Below are 13,434 nucleotides of genomic sequence, written 5' to 3' on the forward strand. Positions count from 1 at the left end.
TAATATGAGCCGAAGTCATGGGAGTTCCTCTCAATTCACATCATATGTCCGGTGGAAGTCACAGCTTTCCGGCGTACAGGCCTCCCCAATGATATGAGCCACACACTGTCCGCGGGTAGCGATCAACATGCAACCACGGTTGATGGAAGGCAAGTAAAAATTAAACTCTTTTAATTTTTACTTTTTCGATTTGATATAAATTTTGAATCATATTCAAAATGAGAGATTTTAATTTAAAAATTGTCTCATCATTTTAATTTAAAAATCGTGTGCCACGAGTTTGTATGTTTGCCAGATTCATGCAACTATATTATATAATAATATACATACATACATACTACTATATATCACATATATCATAATATGACATTCAACAATAAATAAGGATGATCGATCGCCAACACTATTAGATCCATGTGAGCCATACATGGATCCAGGTCCAAACCTAGGTGAATGCAGGGATGCAAATGCAACTATTACAAGAGCTTCCAATATTTTACATGTCTTCATCTCGTTCATCGGGTCCACCATCTTCTAGTCTTGATCTCCCACTATTTCTAATATTACATTTAAATAGCCATAGCATATAGGGATACATCTCAAGGGGTGGGAACGGGCCATAAACCATGCCCACTTTAATAATATCAAATATTAAAAAAAAACGAATAAAACAGTAAAATATCCTAACATACACCTAACACATTGGTCCAGGCTCTCGATCATCCTTCATGCATTAATATCAAATATTAACATCAATTTAATTAAACAATTTAATTAATTGATAAATCATATATCTAATAATTTTTCACTAACCACCACAATTATTAAAGGATTAAATAAATTAAATAAACTCTTTTATTTAATTTCCAATTAAATCAATAATAATTGATTTCTTGTAAAAACTCATTTTTACCATAAATAATTAAAATCATATTCTAATTATTTATTTTACAAGAAAATTATAAATTTTCCAAAAATTAATTTTTCAAAATAAAAATTGAACCAATTTTCAAAAATATCAATTTTACCCAAAATTTTGAAAAAATCAGAAAATTACATCATGGGCCCAAACAATTCAAGCCCACCAATCAGAACGCTTCTCGAGACGATTCCAAGCAGTCGTCACCGCTGCCCGAACGTTTCAGGCAGTGGCAACCACCTGTGCGTGCGCGTGGCGCCGCGCGCAGCATGCGGACGCTCCGCACGCTGCGCCGCTCAGGGCGGCGCAAAGCGCGCGCGCACGCTGTGCGTTCTACGCGCAGGGCGCTGCGCGTTCTTCCCGGAACAGTTCCTGGCAGATCGCGAATTTTTTTTTGTTTTTCCAGAAAAAAATAATTTTATGGTACATCGATTTTTCTGAAATTTTTTTTGTGTGGTTAGAAACAAGTTATTCAATATAATTTAAAATTATACGATTCAGAAAACCTGGCTCTGATATCACTGTTGGATCTGGTTTCTACACGCCCAAACGCATTGGAAGTTTAAAAAAAAAAATTTTTGAAAAACAAAATAATTTTGCTTTAGGCGCTCGTATGATTTAACAAAACATTCATAGGATGTTTAGAAAATTATACCTTTGGTGAATAAATCACTGGACTCCAACTAATTCGGTATAAACGGATTAGCTCTTGTTGATTCCCTACGAACTTTCTTCGATGAAATCCTCCTATCAAGTCCACGACTAGATAGTATGTTCTTCTTTCAAATTGCACTAGAGAATGGGAAAGATATTTTTCATAGGAGAGAAAATTGAGAGACGGCTCAATTTTTCCTTTTCAAAATTGTGGTGGTCGATTTTTTTTCTTGTTTTGAGTGGAGGATCACGTAAATTGGTTGTGTTGGGCTAGGTTTAGTGCTTTGCATGTATTATTTATAATTAAATAATATCTTAATGACATAATTAACCTTAATGGGCTTGATTTAATTAATTGAGCTAGTCCAACTAGTTCAATTAATTTAATCAAAGCCCATCAAAACTTTAATTATTTATTATGTTGGACCTTTACTCCTACAAGCCCATTAAACATACTACCCACCAATTTATAATTTATTAATTAATAAACTCAACTTTTGAGCTTAATAAATTAAATATATTATAAATTCAAAACTTGAATTTATTATTTAAATTATAAATTCAACTCCTTGAATTTTTATCACCTTCAAAATTTAATATTCAATAAACCCAACATTTGAGTTTAATAAATTAAATTCTCAAATTTTATAAATTCAACTCCTTGAATTTATTCTTTCAAAATTTAATTATCATAAATTCAACTCCATGAATTTATTATATAATATAAATTCAACTTCTTGAATTTTTTCTCTCAACGGGAACAAACAATCCAGTACTTGTGTGACCCTCAATGGTTCAGGGATACAGCTAGCCGTGGTTCACAACTCTTTGTGATTCAGGACATAATCCTTTATTCGGGCCTACCCTAGTTAGCCTCATTCTTTTCATCAACACCTTGATTAAGAATGTCAGAACTCATTTCTGATTGTACCCATCAGATCATGGTAAGAGCGTCTAGTAGCATCGCCCCATGATCCCCTAGGTATCATTGATAGTGCCTGCAAGAACCAGTCGATTATGATTAACGTACAGTACGGTCCCTTTATCTCATATATCCCGATCGAATCTGAAACCATTAGTTCATCCAGGGTTGCATATTAATTCGATAACAATGTGATAACTATAATAGTGGCATCGCGTGTACTATTTGGAGAACTCCTTCTCCAACGTACATCTCGTACTCTGGCCAGAGATTTCATGCACTATAATTTCATCAGATCACATAGGATATCCACACCCGTAGGTGAGCGGTGAATCCCCGACTACAATGCACTGGCTCCTATATGTGTCGCAAATGTACCCAAGCTCGCCACCTGATGACTCTCCTAGAGCTGGTAAACGAGTCAAAGCACAGCCCTAGCATATAGAGCCTCAGTGTTATCCAGGGTCGTAAGGACTAATGGTGTACAATCATAACCACGGATTTATCCTCTCGATGAATGATAACCACTTGAAAAGTCCGAGGGAGGGTTGTTCGGTATAATCATCATATGACTACCCATCTGCATGTTTGGACATCTCTATACCCTTACTAAGAAACGCAGTACACAACATCATAGATGCTAGTCTCGAGCTCAAGCGACCTTTATCCATGTTTTAGGCGGCTGAATCGACTAGGAACGAATTTAGATCATACAATATTTACAAACGAGTTTCAACATCGAATTACGATTCATTTGTATTAAAATATAATCAAGGTCTTTATCTATGTTTGATAACATGGGTATACAGATAAAGAAATAACAAACCATGAAATAATTAATTATATTAAAATAAAGATTGTTTATTATACTTGAGTCAATAAAATCCCTGGCACCAGTTGACTTGTAGGGCATCTACTCTAACAATCTCCCACTTGCCCTAGAGACAACTACCCATAAACTTTAATCCCATTGCTTCGCGATGCTTCTCAAACAATGGTCCTGGAAAAGGCTTCGTAAGTGGATCGACAATGTTATCTGCAGAGGGGACTCTTTCGACTGATATTTCTCCCCTTCCCACAATCTCTCAGATGATGTGGAATTTCCTCAGTACATGTTTGGATCGCTGATGAGACCTTGGTTCCTTTGCTTGCGCAACGGCACCAGTGTGTCGCAGTACACTGGGACTGGATCAACTCCATTAGGAATAACGACCAACTCTTGGACAAAATTCCTCATCCAAACTGCCTTTTTCGCTGCAGCAGATGCAGCAATGTACTCAGCTTCAGTGGTGGAATCCGCAACGGTGTCTTGCTTGGAACATTTCCAAGAGACAGCCGCACCATTAAGCATGAATACAAAACCAGAGGTCGATTTCGAATCATCGACATCACATTGGAAGCTAGAATCAGTGTAGCCTTCCAATTTTAAATCTCCACCCCCATAGACAATGAACAAGTTCTTAGTCCTTCTCAAGTACTTAAGAATGTCTTTCACATCATCTTAGAGTTTGTTTCGGGGTTTGATGTCATGGTTAGTATGATTAAACGAGGTCAAGTCCCGAGCGATCTAGAATGTCATAAGATATTTAATTACTTCGGTGGTGAGCACGAGTACCTAAATCTAAGCTATGAAAGCTAAGTGCACGTAATCATGTTAGTATGTGCAGCAGTGACCCCAAGCAAGATCCAACGAATCCCTCAACGCCAAGTATGTTTGACGTGCAAAGAAAATATTTTAAATTTTTGTGGTATGCTAAATGTCTTGTGACCAATTTATGTATGGGATTGAAAATCAGTAAAGCATGACCAGGGACCAATCCACCCTGTTAAATCATGAACGGGTTTAGATCAGGATTGGAAAGCGTTAAAGCATGAACGGGGACCAATCCACCCGTTAAAGCATGAATGGGGATCTCATGTATGTGGCAGTGGATTCATCTTTGTCAGCCCAGTACTGTGGTTTAGTCTGAATTGGCGATTTATGTTATGGGTCACTTGCTTTGAAAGATGCCTCTACGCAAAATGATGAAGTTTAAGTATGTTCAAGTATGTACAAGTATACAAGCACGTTTAAGAAAAGTTTCATGTTATGGCACGTCAATATATGTATGTACGTATGTTCTAGTTTATTTATGCAAGTTCAAGTTCCAATAGATATGTTCTATTTTAAAGCTGCATGTGATTTTATTACATATTATTCGTTACTTCCAGTTTATACGTGTTGAGTCTTTAGACTCATTAGACTTGATCGATGCAGGTGAGGATGATTTGGAGGAGATTATGGGTGGCGACCAAGGAGCAGGCTTAGATTGAGCAAGAAGCTAGACCCGAGGACCGCCCAAGGTTTAAATTATGTGAAATGTTTAAAATACTATGATTTCATGTTATCGATTATGAGTTTTAACAAGTGCTTTTAGTAACTTCATTTAAGACTTTTTGTTGCAACAATATTTGGAGAAGAACAGTTTATTTTATCCAATTTTGAATGTTCACAAGTTATTTAAGAGCAGTGTTCTTGTAAAGGTTTATGCCTACTGCCAGTCGCAAGAAGCTCACGAAGTCACACCTCAAGTCTGTAAGTTTAAAGTTTTAAATTACGTTATGTATTAAGCATTAAGCCATGATTTCAGCATGTCCATGTTTTAAGTTCGATTTACGTGCATCTAATGCTATTGAAATTATGTTCATGCATACATCTTGGGTTTACGTGTTGGGTAAATTGTTGGAACAGTATGCCTCCTAGACGCATAATTAACCGGAAAGCTAGGTATGAAGATAGGGAGACTCGAGAGGAAGGGAGAGACGCTCCACCCCCACCTCCGGATATGCATGCACAGATGCTTGCAGGAATGACTCTATTCTTCGCACAGTTTGCGAGGAACCAGGCTGCGGCAAATACAAAAGCGAGGCTCAGACCAGAAGTAGTATACTAGAGGTTCAGACGGATGAGCCAAAAGGATTCTCGGGGACCACTGACCCGATGTTAGCTGTGGGATGGATTAAATCCATCGAGGTGATTTTTGCCTTTATGGAGTTGCAAGATGCAGATAGGGTCGGGTGTGCCACATTTCTACTAATCGGGGACGCCAGACTGTGGTGGGAGAGCGCGTCAGTGGCAACGAACTTGCAGACCCTCTATTGGGATGGCTTTAAAGAGATATTCTACTCCAAGTACTTCACTGAAGAAGTACGATCCAGACCAACCAGAGAATTTATGACCCTGCAAGAGGGAGACAGTAGTGTTGCAGAGTTTGTCAGGAAGTTTGAGAGGGGGTGTCACTTTGTGCCCCTGATAGCTAATGATGCCCAGAGGAAGTTGAGGCATTTTATGGATGGGTTGCGGCCGGTCTTGCGCCGTGACGTCCGAGTTGCTGGTCCTACTACCTACACGGTTGCCATGTCAAGATCTTTGGCGGCAGAGCAAGATCAAAGGGATATTGAAGCTGGCAGGCAGGGAAAGAGGCCCTATCAGGCTCCACAGCAGGGGTCAGGTACATGTTTTAAGTGCGGAGCAAGTGACCATATGTTGAAGGAGTGCCCGCTGTGGAGGCAGCCGACCCAGGGCAGAGTGTTCGCCATGCATGCGCAGGAGGCGAATCTAGACACGACTTTACTGACCGGTAAACTTTTCCACCTAAGCTCAGTATTATTTTGCCTTGCATGTTGAAATTTTAATTGGGATTTTAGTGTGCTAGTAATATTTTTGAGTCACTTAGGATATTAATTTCTGTGATGCTTGAGGTTAATCTAGAAGTTTTGGGATATAAGTTTTGTGTTGTGCTAACGTATCTCAAGGAATATTTTCATAAAGAGAATATCCACGAAGGCCCTGATAGACTCAGGAGCCAATCACTCCTTTATCTCAGAATCGTTCGCTAGTCATCTAGACGTCAAGTATATTGGACTCGACGTGAATTATTCAGTAATAGTCCCATCAGGGGAAGAGTTGTCAGCTACCAGTGTGGTCAGAGATATTGATCTTGAACTACAGGGCCACCTAGTATATGCCGACCTGATAGTGTTGCCGACGCCAGAGTTTGATATCATTTTGGGAATGGACTGGCTGACAAAGAACAGAGTCCTGATTGATTTTCAGAAGAGATCAGTATTGGTTAGACCGTTGGGCATGGAGCCGTTTCTATTTGAACCAGCCAGATGGAGAAGTTTCCCTCGCATGATCTCTTGCATGTAGGCACGGAGACTTATTTCCAATGGAAGTCAGGCTTTCTTGGCCAGTATTTTTTCCGCACCTGACATACCCACTCTGTCATTATCAGCTGTGTTAGTAGTCAGAGACTTCCCAGACGTCTTTCCTGATGACATCACAGGTCTTCCTCCAAAGAGAGGGGTGGAGTTTGCAATCGACCTTATGCCAGGCACTGTGCCAATCTCCAAGGCACCGTACCGTTTAGCTCCAGCTGAGATGCTAGAACTCAAACAGCAGATTCAGGAGCTCTTTGACAAGCAATTTATCCGCCCTAGTTTCTCATCGTGGGGCGCACAAGTACTCTTCGTAAAAAAGAAATATGGGAGCATGAGGCTGCGTATCGATTACCGAGAATTGAACAAGGTAACGATCAAGAATAAATACACACTTCCAAGGATCGAGGACTTGTTCGATCAGTTGCAAGGAGCCACAATGTTCTCTAAAATACATCTTCGATCGGGGTATCACCAGCTGAAGGTGAAAGATGCAGATGTTCATAAGACAGCCTTCAGAACCAGATATGGGCATTACGAGTTCTTAGTAACGCCGTTTGGACTGACGAATGCCCCAGAAATTTTCATAGACCTCATTAACTGAGTATTTCAGCATTACCTTGATCAGTTCGTCATAGTATTTATTGACGACATTCTCATTTACTCGAATAGCCATGAGGAGCATAGCCAGCATTTGAGGACAGTTTTGCAGGTTTTGCAGAGTCGTAAGTTGTTTGCGAAGTTTTGTAAATGTGAATTTTGGTTGGAGAATGTAGCGTTTTTGGGCCACATAATATCTAGCAGTGGTATTGAGGTGGATCCAGCTAAGATAGCAGCAGTCGAGGAATGGGTTGAGCCGAAGAATGCGTCTGAGATTTGCAGTTTCCTAGGCCTAGCAGGCTACTACAGGAAATTTATTTCGTCGATAGCAGTGCCACTCACCACATTGACAAAGAAGAATGCTAAGTTCGTGTGGAGTTGCGAGTGCTAGAAGAGCTTCGATACCTTGAAGCAAGCCCTCATTTCAGTGCCAGTGCTAGCCATGCCATCATGACAAGGAGATTTTGTGTTATACACCGATGCATCTAAGCTCGGGTTAGGAGTAGTGTTGATGAAGCATGGTCGTGTTATAGTTTATGCTTCCAGGCATTTGAAGGTGCATGAGAAGAACTACCCGACTCATGATCTTGAGTTAGCCGATGTTGTCTTTGCTTTGAAGATATGGAGACATTACTTGTACGGCGAGAAATGCCAGATATTTACCGACCACAAGAGCCTCAAGTATTTCTTCACGCAGAAAGAACTAAATATGAGATAGAGACGGTGGTTGGAGTTGGTAAAAGACTACAATTGCGAAATTAGCTACCATCTGGGGAAAGCTAATGTTGTGGTAGATGCCTTGAGCCGTAAAGTTGCAGTCGTAGCAAAATTGCCAGTACAAAGACCTCTTCAGTCAGATATTCAAAGGTTTGGATTAGAAGTTTATCGCAAGGACAGAGCTCCTAAGCTGTATAATCTGACAGTCAAGTCTTCCTTCCTAGACCGTATCCGTGCAGGCCAGTCTTCAGATGAGCAGTTGCAGAAATGGAGGCTAAAAGATGAAGCTAAAGGCATTGTACTCTACACAGTTTCAGATGGTATTGTGAGATACAGAGGTAGAATGTGGGTGCCTAATGTGGATTTGATAGGAGAGGATATTCTGACAGAGGCACATGCATCCCCATATTCAATCCACCCAGGAGGTACCAACATGTACAAGGATCTGCAGATTTTGTATTGGTGGCCAGGGATGAAGCGAGACATCCGTCGATTTGTGTCTGAATGCCTCATTTGCCAACAAGTGAAGGCAGAGCATCAGAGGCCAGCAGGATTGCTTAAGCCACTCCCTATACCCGATTGGAAATGGGAGAATATTACCATGGACTTCATTGTTGGTTTGCCAAAGTCAGTCAAAGGTTTTAATGCCATTTGGGTCATAGTGGATCGATTCACTAAGTCAGCGCACTTCTTGTTAGTGAAGACGACTTTATCCATGACGCAGTATGCAGAGCTTTATATCAGGGAGATCGTTTGATTGCACGGAATCCCAGTTTATATTGTGTCTGACAGGGACCCGAGGATTACATCGTCCTTTTGGAAGAGTTTTCATGCAACCATGGGGACAAAGTTGCTATTCAGTACAGCTTTTCACCCTCAGAAAGATGGCCAGTCTGAGCGAGTGATTCAGATTTTGGAGGATTTATTGCGAGCTTGTATGATCGATTTCCAGGGGACTTGGGAATCGAAGCTACCTCTAGTGGAATTTACCTACAACAACAGTTTTCAAGTATCTATAGGTATGGCTCCCTACGAGGCATTGTATGGGAGGATGTGCAGATCACCGATTCATTGGGATGAAGTCGGTGGAATATCAGAACTTGGTCCAGAGATAGTTCAACAAACTGCAGACGTGGTAATCAAGATCCGAGACAGGATGAAGACCGCACAGAGTCTTCAAAAGAGTTATGCTGATAAAAGGAGAAGGGATCTAGAATTTGCCGTAGGTGACTACTTTTTCGTGAAGATAGCACCCATTAAGGGTGTTATGAGATTTGGGAAGAAAGGCAAGCTTAGTCCGAGATTCATTGGACCGTTTGAGATTCTTGATAAAGTTTGGACACTAGCTTATCGTGTTGCCCTTCCGCCTGGCTGGGGTATACAATGTGTTCCACGTCTCAATGCTGTGGAAGTACCTAGCTAATCCATCGCATTTTTTGAGCTACGAGCCTTTGCAGTTGGCCCCAGATCTGTCATATGAGGAGATACATGTCCAAATCCTAGACAGACAGGAGCGTAAACTTTGAAACAAGGTGACCAAGTTGGTCAAAGTCCGGTGGCTGAATCAAGCAGTGGAGGAAGCCACTTGGGAAACCTAGGTAGATATGGGAATCCACTGCCCGGAGTTGTTCGGTAATATTTAATTTCGAGGAAGAAATTTATATAAGTGGGGGAGGAACTGTAGAGCCCAAAATCAGTACACGTAAAACCCATGCATTTATTTAAATTGTTAAATAATTTATTTAGAGTTAAATGGATTTTAGCGATGCATGATTTATTTAAATGCATTATTTTAAAATATTGAAGTTTTGTGATGCACGTTACATGTTTTGCGAGTTTCGTGTTTCGGGCGATTATTTGAGGCGGAATCGAGGAAAAGACGGGAGACGATTTTTGGCAAAATTTTAATGCAGTATTTTATTTTAAGTTAAGGGTGGGGCATTTCAATTAATTTATGAAGTGTTAGTATTTTAAAACCTAAATTATTTATTTAGTGATTTTATAAATTGAAAACTTTTAAAGATTTAGAGTTTGTTCATTTTTTTTAAATAGAGAATTTTATTAGAGGTTCGTGGGGAGTAATATTTTAATTACCTTGAAAATTGATTAAGCAAATTTTACTCTCCCTAATTAACTAATCACACGTTTTACACACACTGAAACCGTTCAACACACACACACTTATTCCAATTCAGATTTATTTATTTTGAGAGAGCAAACCTTAGGGTTCTTGAGAGAAAAACAACAGCCGCCCCATCCCATTCATCATTCCGGCAATTTTTCGTGAATTTTATTGCAAGATTTATTGCCACCATCGTCCCGGATCAAGCCTCGCACCGTCTCCGCTTCGGTATCGTCGTTTCGGTATTTCAAATCTTCAAAAGGCACGTATATTCTGTTTTTCCTGTGTCGATCTTGTCATAGTATTAATTTAAGGTGTTTAGTGTGAAAAACATGAGTATGTTATGTACTAGTTTGAGCAGAAAATTTATGGGATGTGTTTTGAATGAGTTTTTAGATCTCAAAACTCGTTTTTGTTGTTCTTTTAAAAACTGCGATTTTTCAATCGCAATTTTGAGAAAACTTTCAACATGAAAATCGTAGAACTTTTTGATACCTTTTATTTTGATATAAAATTCGAAGTATCTGGATAGAAATTGAGCGCGTTTTGGTGATTTTTGTGGGACTGCTCAAACAAATATGTTATTGATGTGTTCTTGAAGTTATTTGTTGCAGGCTTCGTTGGAAACCGTCAGGTGATCACTGTTGTGTTTAGGTATATGGAGTATGAGTTTGGGATGAGTTTTGATGCTTCGTTTCGTGTCGATAGCCGTTGGTTGCATTAGAAATCGTAGAAATCAATGGATGTCAAAAATTTGAGCTTACAAATTTGTTTCTTGTTCGGCGTACGTCGTCATTTGAGATGTTTTGTGGAGTCGAGTCAGTGCCATAGTGTCTTAAGATGAGTCTCGAGGCGTTGTCACTGTCTGTGTAATCGAAATTGGAGAGTATAAGTTTTAGAGTCGCGAAGTTCAGTACCCTCAGCGCCCGAGCGGTAATTTCTTACCACCCAAGCGCCACACATTCTATCGAGAATTTTTATTTTTAAGTTCGGCGCCCTAGCGGTAATGTTTTACCGCCCGAGCGCCACTCCTTCTGTCCAAAAAATTTGGTTTCCCCTTCTTTTCAAATTCAAATAGTGAGTTCATGTCTTTTATGGTTGGGAAATGTTCACACGTCATCTTAGAGTTTGTTTCGGGGTTTAATGTCATCGTTAGTATGATTAAACGAGGTCAAGTCCCGAGCGATCTAGAATGTCATAAGATATTTAATTACTTTGGTGGTGAGCACGAGTACCTGCGTCTAAGCTATGAAAGCTAAGTGCACGTAATCATGTTAGTATGTGCAGCAGTGATTCCAAGCGAGATCCAACGAATCCATCAACGCCAAGTAAGAATGTTTGACGTGCAAAGAAAATATTTTAAGTTTTTTAGGTATTCTAAATGTCTTGTGACCAATTTATGTATGGAATTTGTAAGCGGTAAAGCATGACCAGGGACTAATCGACCCCATTAAATCATGAACGTTTTAGATCAGGATTGGAAAGCGTTAAACATGAACAGGGACCAACCCACCTGTTAAAGCATGAATGGGATCTCATGTATGTGGCAGTGGATTCGTCCCTGTCAGCCCAGTACTGTGGTTTAGTCTTATCAAGCGATTTATGTTATGGGTCACTTGCTTTGAAACATCCCTCTACGCAAAATGATGAAGTTTAAGTATGTACAAATATGTACAAGTCTGCAAGCACTTTTAAGAAAAGTTTCATGTTATGGCACGTCTATGTATGTATGTACGTATGCTCTAGTTTATTTATGCAAGTTCAAGTTCCAGTAGGTATGTTCTATTTTAAAGCTGCATTCGATATTATTACGTATTACTCGTTACTTCCAGTTTATACGTGTTGAGTCTTTATACTCACTAGACTTGATCGATGTAGGTGAGGATGATTTGGAGGAGACTAGGGGTGGGGACCAAGGAGCAGGCTTGGACTGAGCAGGAGGCTAGACCCGAGGACCGCCCAAGTTGTAAATTTTATGAAATGTTTAAAAATACTCTGATTTCATGTTATCGATTATGAGTTTTAACAAGTGCTTTTAGTAACTTCATTTAAGACTTTTTGTTGCAACAATATTTGGAGAAGAACGGTTTATTTTATCCAATTTTGAAAGTTCACGGGTTATTTAAGAAAATTTTTAATTTTTCAGCAAATTTTTAAGTAGTAAATAGTATGATACATTACATAATCAGCCTGCAGAGGACTGAGAATCACCTGCAAAGATGCACAGCTAAATTGCTCGTTGAACATGTTTTTAGTTGCAAGCCTACCAGGTCAGCTATTCTTCAGACGAAACTTATCCATTTAGGGCGTTGGTTGATTAAATCACCAGCTGTATTCCAGTTGAGCCTAGTCAGAGTCTGCTCGACCAGTTAGTATGCGAAGAAGTCAAGCTCAAGCAATTTAACTCATTTCTCTAGCAAATTGAACTCACAACTGATGCAGCATTTCAAGCAGTCAATCAACCAGTTGATGGTATATCCAATTTTGTCGCATAAACCAACTGATATCCAATGTTGTTTAAAATATACTATTGTTGTAGTAATTTATCTGGTTCAATTGATGTATGTACTCAGATGTAAATACAAGGAAATTTATTTAATAAACATCGTGTTTGTTCAGTAGTGTTTCATTGTGACTGAATGGATATTTCCAGATCTCTTGTCTACATTACTTGAATGATTATAACCTCTAAATAAATGATTATATAAATATCTTTCAAATACGTGTAATGCCCGAGATTTAATTACTTTAATCAGATGTTGATTAATTGACAAGATTGTGATGAATTGAGGTTATAGGAACTCAAATGACGAAGCCGGGCGTTGGTTTATTTTAAGCCAAGATGTTGAACCGAACATCTCAAGATGTTAGGCCGAACATCTCGCGCCCGAGCGGCAGAAAAACACCGCCCGAGATCCAATTTTATTTCTTGGACAGAATGTTTGGCGCCCGAGCGGTAGAATATTACCGCCCGAGCGCCAGGAGATGTTCAGCCGAGTATCTCGACAGAAATTGCCGCGCCCGAGCGGTAAATTATGACCGCCCGAGCGCCAGCCATGCAGAACAAGAACATGCCACTTATACTTAAATCATGATACGTGTATGCATATATATATATATATATAATAACTTTCCAAATCCTTCAGAAAGGGAAGGAACCGAGGGAAGAAGTGAGGAAAGAAGCTCAAAGTTCTTTCGGGAGAAAAATTGAATATTACGCAAAATCCGTCCGTCTATCTTTGAATCCGACTTCAGTACTGTGTTCCTATCAACACAGGCTACAACTGGACGTAAGTTTTG

The sequence above is a fragment of the Primulina eburnea genome, chromosome 13 (genome assembly GCF_022965805.1).
Source record: "Primulina eburnea isolate SZY01 chromosome 13, ASM2296580v1, whole genome shotgun sequence".
NCBI classification, from domain to species: Eukaryota; Viridiplantae; Streptophyta; class Magnoliopsida; order Lamiales; family Gesneriaceae; genus Primulina; species Primulina eburnea.